Source organism: Sphaerodactylus townsendi, unplaced genomic scaffold (assembly GCF_021028975.2).
Source record: "Sphaerodactylus townsendi isolate TG3544 unplaced genomic scaffold, MPM_Stown_v2.3 scaffold_24, whole genome shotgun sequence".
Classification (NCBI taxonomy): domain Eukaryota; kingdom Metazoa; phylum Chordata; class Lepidosauria; order Squamata; family Sphaerodactylidae; genus Sphaerodactylus; species Sphaerodactylus townsendi.
In genome coordinates this window covers 878,619-886,434 of record NW_025950407.1, presented here as the reverse complement: position 1 = coordinate 886,434, position 7,816 = coordinate 878,619, and the positions used below count along the sequence as shown (strand labels likewise).

The 7,816-nt window shown below is 56.7% G+C and overlaps 1 protein-coding gene across 3 annotated transcripts in view; it reads left to right on the top strand.

Annotated features, from left to right (window-relative positions):
- Positions 1-1,909: 1,909 nt before the first annotated feature.
- ZBTB7B (zinc finger and BTB domain containing 7B) overlaps positions 1,910-7,816 on the top strand; it is a 57,526-nt gene continuing 51,619 nt past the window's right edge. The window contains exon 1 of one of the 3 annotated variants that reach the window (XM_048482847.1): positions 1,910-2,004. The gene's annotated coding sequence lies outside the window, so the exon portion shown is untranslated. Of the gene's footprint in view, positions 2,005-2,125; positions 2,187-2,240; positions 2,381-7,816 lie in introns of those variants that run through there. The other 2 variants (XM_048482846.1, XM_048482845.1) reach the window with 2 other exon arrangements.

The following is a 7,816-nucleotide window of genomic DNA, read 5'->3' as shown; positions in this document are numbered from 1 at the left end:
AGTGCCAACACGGCCATTTAACCTGAATACTGAGGTTTCCGTTTAGAAAAAACGGTTGGCTCCGAGGCGTGCGTTACTCAGGAGAAAGCTTGGGGGTAGTCGGTGGCTTTGCTTTGAAGCAACCGTGCAACTCTTCCAACGGGTGAATCGCGACCCTAGGAGGGTTTACTCAGAAGCAAGCCCCATTGCCAGCAACTGAGCTTACTCCCAGGTAAAGGATCGCACTTTCATTCTTCGCATGAAAATCAGTGGGTTTTGACAGTGCTTAACAGGGTTACCTACACTGCTTCCCCAAAACAAGGTCTTAGGTTTAATGCTAATAATCCAGCCCAGTGGCCCAGGCCAGCCTAGATGTGTGTGTGTGGGAGGGTGCGTGCCCACAGAGAGGGCTCTGAGTGCCACCTCTGGCACCCGTGCCATAGGTTCGCCACCACTGGTCTATGGAGTCACAGGCTCATAAAGTCGGACAAGGCCATACATATCTTCTCAGCCAACCTCAGCTTGATGCGGGATCAGCCTAAAGCAGAGGTGTCAAAACTCATTTGTTAGGAGGGCCAGATAAGACTTGGTTAGGTCAGGGTGGGGTAAGGGGAATGTCTCGCCAAATGGGCATGGGCGGGGGGGGGGGGGGGGTGGGGGGGGGGGGGGTGGGGGGGGGGGGGGGTGTGGGCGGGCTGTTTGGGGGGTGGGGGGGGGGGGGGGGGGGGGGGGGGGGGGGGGGGGGGGGGGGGGGGTGGGGGGGGGGGGGGGGGGGGGGGGGGGGGGGGGGGGGGGGGGGGGGGGGGGGGGGGGGGGGGGGGGGGGGGGAGATAAGGAGTGGAATAGGGTGGCTTGCCAGGCCGGATCAGGGTGGGGGTCTGGACTAACCAGACTGCAGCTGGCTCACCTGACCAAATCGGGACTGGCAGAGGTTTGCCTAAGCTGGCTCGTGAGACAATAAGCCCTCTCAAGGGGGCGGATGTGGCCCCCATGCCGCACGCTCGACACCCGTGACCTTAAAGCATGCTGGACAAGACGGTCCTTAAAATCATCCTCTCGCCTCTGGCTGGGTGTGACCTGCATGCTTTTGTTTAAACTGGTTTTTAATATTTCTATATTTTCGTATTATTTTTAAACCATTATATTCTGTTTTACTTATTTTGGGAGTCGCCTCGAGCCCTCTGGGGGACTGGCGGGAGAAAGAAGGAATAAATAAACATATTGTCGAAAGGCTTTCGCGGCTGGAATCACTGGGGTGTTGTGGGGTTTCCGGGCTGTATGGCAGCCATACAGCCCAGAAACCCCCACAATATCCCGATAAATAAATCCCAGACAACCTGGTCTCTTTTATACCTCTGTTGAATCCACCTCGCTTTAATGCTGACATATTTTCCCTTGACTCCTAGTTGGTCGGAAAGGTGGCACAGATCGATGTGTCTCCATAAGCACAGCATTAACCCCGATTGGGTATGCGCCTCGGGGCAAGGACCTGGCCTCCTTCCCTTTGCCTTCCCCGCCCCTACAAACCCCGGGCAGCCAAGAGATCCCCAAGCCAGGCCGATGGGCCCGGTGCCATTGGCACGAGATGCCCACCCTGGCACCCAAGCGGCCAGCAGGGGGGGTTCAGCAGTCGTGCGCTTCCTGCAACGTGGGCCATGCGCTGCACCGAGGGTGGGGGGGCTCCCCTCGCCCTTCCTCCTCCCCCCTCCCATGGGAAGTCCCCCCTCCCGTCACTGCCGGGGATTGGATCATCCTTTCCACTTGCAAACTTTTCTTCCGGAGCCTTTGATGATTCAGCCCTTCCTCCGCTCTCCTCCTCCCCCCCCCCCCCCCCCGCAATTGACCGGATTCCCGTCCCTCTTGAGCCCCCCCTTCGTTTTAACCCTTGCATCACTCATGAGCTGAAAGATGGCCCTGCCGGCCAATCAGAACCCCGGGATCCTCCCTTCGGCCAATGGTCAGGAGGAGGAGGCGGGACTTTCTCGGCGGCCGAGGAGAACGGGCGAGCGCAGGAGGTGAAGCAAGGTGGGGAGGGGCGGAGCGTTCGGAAGGCGGGGCGTGGAGGCAGGTGGGGGCGTGGCTTGAGGAAGGGGGCGGCCCCGCGGGGCAGGGGGGGGGGCAGGGAAAAAGAAGGGCTGGCCTCTTTTCTTCCCTCGTTGCGGGAGGCGGCGATGGCTGTTGCCAAGCCGGGGGGCGGGAGAGGACAGGTGAGCTGGGGGCGTGGCCAGGACAGGTGAGCGGCGGGGGGAGCTGCAGGTGGGGGGGAAGAGGGAGCGAGCGCCGAGCAGGGCCACCCAGGCAGAAGGGGGGATCGCGCCCGGCACGCACCGCCGCCGAGACCGGCTTGAAGGACCACGCAGGAATCCCCCCCCCCGGACCCAACGCGGCGAGACCTGTGGGGGTACGTGTGGGTTTTTTTTGGGGGGGGGCAGCTCCAATCCACAGGGGAGGGAGTGCGCGCAACCCCTCCTTGCTGACTTTCCAAGGATTCAAGTAACCCCCCCCCTCCCCACTTCAAACTTTCAAGAGGCTTCCCCACCACTTCCTCCTTCCCCCCCCCGCCCGGTAGATTGATCGCAGGATCTACAGGAGCTGAGTTCGAATCCCACGCGCCCGGCTCTATTGGCATTCACCCACCACTTGCCCAACTCTTCCTGCCCCCCCCCCCCCCCTTCCCCCCCCCCCCCCCCCCCCCCCCCTGTCCCCCCCCCCTCCCCCTTCCCCCCTTTTCCCCCCCCGCCCGCGCCCTCCCTTGAGTCCATTTTCCCCCCCCCCCCCGCCCCCTCTACAATTTCCCAGGAGACGTGGACGGAGGCTTGCAGCGGCCTCTGGACCTGCCCTGAAGCAGCGAGTTTATTTGATAACCACCCCCACCCCAGTCTTTTTATATTGGGGGAGCCATTTTCAAAAGGAACTCAGTGTCCATTATGCAGAAAGGGGGGATGTCCCCCCCGAAAAAAAATTGGGGAGACACAAGTGCCCCCCCCGTTTCAGATTATGTTGTCCCAAATCTTGCAATGAGTCAACCCCCCCCCCCCCCGTAATTTGCCTGGGACTCTTGCAGTTTGACTGCCTCTCTATATTGGCGGTTGGCATGGACCGGGGCTGCGAGTGCCCAGGTTGGCATCGAGGGTCCCCCTAGCCAGGCGTGGGGGCCCTGGAAGCTGGGAGGTTAGAAACAGCGTTGTGTGGGTGTTCCGGGTGTGGCGTGGTGCCCGGGGGGCTCTCTCTGCCAAGTCTGGGCCTGGGCTGAGCGGCGTGGGAAGGTAAGTGCCCACCGATTTCCCTTTACCCTTCACGTTGGCAAAACTCTGGCCAAAAAGCTGGGGTGGGCTGGGGATAATTCCCAGACAGTCCCAGCCCTCTTTGTCACCCTGTTCCCAAACTGTCACCCGCTCTGTTGGTGAATGAAAAAGGTGGGCAGATGGTATTTCTGGGCCTGTGTCGTCATTCTCACAGTTGGCCCCAAAAGGTCAGAATTTGTCTGTCTTATTGTCTTAACCGTTTTTAAATAGTATGATTTCTCCCTGCCTTTGGCACAGGCTGAGTTTTGGGTCAAAACTGGCCATATCTGGGAAGGTCTGCCTTTTGGGTCCAATTCTGGCTGCCGCGCTAATGCCAGCGTCCATGTTGGCACATTCTTTGACACATACACAACCCCCCCCCCCCCCGGCATAACAAATAGTGTGCTCTCTCTTTCCCTACGGTCATATATCTCATGTAATTCCAGAACACTTTATAATCAAGTGGGTGGATATTTTTGTGGCCCCGATCCTACTAGAGGGGTGCCGGACGTCGTGTTTGCCTCCCCCCCGTCCCTCAATCCACAAACAGAGAACAAATTGCTTGTCAACAATTATTCTTTCCGTTCATGAATGGCGCCCAGAAACGGGGGCAGTGGAAAGAGAAATTGGCATAAACGTGGAAGCCTTCGGAATAACAACTTTCACGTACCCAGTTGCCTGCAATAAACCCTGGGGTTTTTCCTTGGAGTTTGGTTCCCAGGGCACACCCAGCCCCATTGCTGACTCTACCCTCCCTGGCGGGGGTGTTGATATGTGTGTTTATCCTGGCAAGGTTGGCAGTGCCCCTCTTGACTGTACGCCAGCTATCCTTTGCCACTCTTGCTCAAAGAGTTCCTTCACCCTTCTCCTGAAATGGGCAGAATGGCTCCCCAGTCTAGCATGAATGTCATGTTTAAAACCCACGGGGTGCCAAGTTCCGATCTCGGGAAGTCATTTGGATCAGACTAAAAGCCCACCTCGTCCAGGGTCCTGTTTCAAAGGACGGACCACCAAATGTTTTCAGGAAGCCCGAAAGCTGGGCTTGGAGGCCACAACGCTCACGAGTTGTCGGCCCTTTGACAACTGATATACAGAGGTACAGTGCCTCGGAATATGGAGGCTCGGTTTAGCAGCCACGTGGGAAACACGGTCATCCGTCACCTCCCTCCGAGCAATACGTTGTGTTTGCGGGCTGAGAGTTTAGAAGGGACTAAAGTTTCTTTTCTCTTTAATGTGTATTTCTGGGCGAAAGCAGGACGTACTTTCCCAACGATTCTTATTCGTCTGTATAGTGAGAAATATAAATGAAATGCTTTCCACAGGACTCAAGAGTCAATTCACCCCTTAAGGCTTATAGTGTACTGAAAACCGGGGTGGGGACACAGACCGAAAGAGATCGAGAAGCAGTGGGAAAATGGCATCTTCTTGGAAATTCACAGTCATTGCAATTAAATGGAATGTTCCCGCATTAAAGAAAACAACAACGTTGACATAGTTGTGGATGAAAGAGTTGGCAGATGGCACAGATGCCAACCCACAGAAGCAGCTTTTGGGGCAGGCTGGTACCTTCTTCCAGCTCTGTGCATCCGAAGGCCCAAATTTGGCTAGTGACCAATATTAGCAATGGGGAAATCTGGAACTCGTAGCTGGTCATTACTCCGGAATAATTAAAGCAGGGGAAAGCAGGGGGTGGTCTTGGTATACGGGGCCCTGGGCTGGGCTTTGAAGAGACCCCCAGGGTCTTCTTTCGCCCTTCTCTGCCGTGCCAGTCTCGGTGGAAGTCCCTCCTCCCAAACGCCAGGTGGGCACTGCTGTTTGTCCACCTGCGTGCCAGAGGTGGGTTGCGAGGCTGCTCTGCCTGCCGCACCTATTTGTTTGCCTCGGCCCACCTCCCCGAGGGCTGTGAACCGGCAGCGCCAGGGTGAGCAGGGCGGGGGCGGATGTGTGCCTAAGAATACATCTGCCTCTTGTCCCCAGGTGTCCTTGTGGCTGTGGGGAGAAGGGGATTTAGGGAAGGCAAAGTGGTTAATAGCACAGGACACGGGTGTGGATAGATTGAGGAATTAGCAGTGAACCCGTGGCTTCAGCGCGGAGAAGGTAAGAACGGAGGATTGCAGCTGGTTGGAAATTTAATCCGAGCCCCACGACCTACCCTCGGGGCCGGGCGTCAGCCTTATCGCTCCTATTGGGAATTATGCCATTTTTTTTGTTGATGGGGTGCGATTGCCTCTGAGCATGTGGGAGGTGTTATTTCTTCAGCCCTCCGCTTCGCCCGCAGGTCGTTCTGGGTTGGCTGGCACGGTGGCTGAGTCCGGGTGCTTTTTGCTTCAGAAACGAGGCGCCGATTGTGGTTAGCGCTCGGGGCCTGCGACTCTTCCCGAAGGCAGAAACTCCGCCGGGTCATTTGCATGAGGGCTTTAAGTCATTTAAAATGAGCCGGTTGTTCTCATGCAGTTGGGTGGACGGACAGCAAACGCGCACGCACTGGCTCATGTTGTTTAAATCATCGGGATGTCTCGGAGCACGTGCAAAGTGCCTTTCCCCCCTTTCCTGAGTAATCGCAACCTTCCCATACGTGAGGGGTCTGAAAACTGCGTGAGAAGGCAAAGCGTGAACGCGCTGTGTCTTATCGACATTTTCCCAGAAGTCAAGTTTTATTTAAATGTAAAAAACAAAAAAAATTGGGAGATCCAGATAGTTTGGATAGCACTGATGACTGAAGAGCAAAATGTCCCTGATTGACAGGGCACTTGGGGGGGGGGGACTTTTGGGGGTTTAGCCCCTACCGTGCCCCCTCTTCTGGGAAGACAATGGCTCTCTACCTTTAAAAGCTGTATGGGTGAAAATCCAACAGGAGCAGCAGTGGTGTAGGAGGTTAAGAGCTCGTGTATCTAATCTGGAGGAACCAGGTTTGATTCCCAGCTCTGCCGCCTGAGCTGTGGAGGCTTATCTGGGGAATTCAGATTAGCCTGTACACTCCCACCCACGGCAGCTGGGTGACCTTGGGCTAGTCACAGCTTCTCGGAGCTCTCTCAGCCCCACCCACCTCACAGGGCGTTTGTTGTGAGGGGGGAAGGGCAAGGAGATTGTCAGCCCCTTTGAGTCTCCTGCAGGAGAGAAAGGGGGGATATAAATCCAAACTCTTCATCCATCCATTGTATCACCATGCCAGGAGAAGCTCTACCTGTTGACTTCTGCCTGCTAAGGAGATGTTTTAAGCAGGAGGCAGGGAACGTGGCATTCCAAAAGGCAGGACTTTTGTAACCTTAAAGATGTCAGAAGAGCACAGGATTTTGAAGAGTGATAGAGACCAGCCAGCATGGCTAACCATGTTGCCTTTTTCCTACCCCTTCCTAACCCGAACTGTTTTGGGTTTGCTGAGGAAATGGCCCACAGTGAAGTATTTAATCCAGCGTCTGTCTGAATTTTGCAGAGGGGTGGTTGTGTGATGCATTCGCTTTTGTGTGTTCAGTTACATATATTTTGTCCCAACAGGGACTCAAGATGGCTTAGAACAACGTTCTGGCCTTCGTTTCCTCACAATGTCAACGCCGTGAGGATTCGAGCCTGGGTCTCTCAGGATACTAGTCTCACGCTGCGTCCTGCAGTCCACACAGCTTTGAGCGCTGGACTCAGAGACTACGAGACCCTGGGTCTAAATCAGGCCTGAAGCTCGCTGGGTGATATTGGGCTAGTCACTTCCTCTGACTAAGCACCCTCGCAGGGTTGTTGGCAGAGGGGAAAACCATGCATGCCTCTCAGAACTCTTCAGAGGAAGGAGAGGATTAAACAAAATAATAGATTTGCATGGAGAAGTCTTCTGTTAGTGCCGATGGGCATACTTCTCCCCGCTCCTGACAACCCTGCGAGGTAGACCAGGCCAAGAAAGAGATCGGGCAACCGGCAGCTGAGTGCGAGTTTGAACCCAGGTCTCCTCAGACCTGGCCCGGCCCATTAGCCACTGTATTCCAACCACCACGTTGTGCCACCTGCTTTCCTCTGTCAAGAATCGCAGGACTCTGTGTAGCTCAGACCCAAGTAGGCCACAGCGAGGCCTAGCTGGGCCCGTGGCCCCCATGGCACCGTTGCCGTGGGAGCCTCGGCTGCTGGGAGTCCAAAGCAGCCGTGCCCCTCAGGGGTGGCTGATGAAACTGCTAAGAAACTCTCCTTCCTTGCGGCTGCCGCTCCCTCTTCAGGTGCCCCCCCCCCGCGCCCAGGGTGGGGTCGGCGCTGCCCCTGGGCTCCTGTGCGCTCCATAGCAACCCCGTGGCGCACAACGCCGCCCTGGCAGCTATGCCACAGGTGAGGCCTGAAACAGGAGCTTGCTTCGGCAAGGGGCAAACTGCCGGGAGGCGAGGCCCAGGTGGGCTCCGCGCCAGCCCCTGGCGCTGCCAAGGAGGAGGAGAGCCAACGTTGGCAGGCCTCCCCTCCCCGACCTTTGTGTCAGGCACGGAAGGTAAAATAGGTGGTAGTCGGCCTGGGGCACCATTCCCCGCTTTGTGCCAAGGCAACCGGCGAGTATCGATTGCTGGCTCATGCCACCTCTCTAGTAC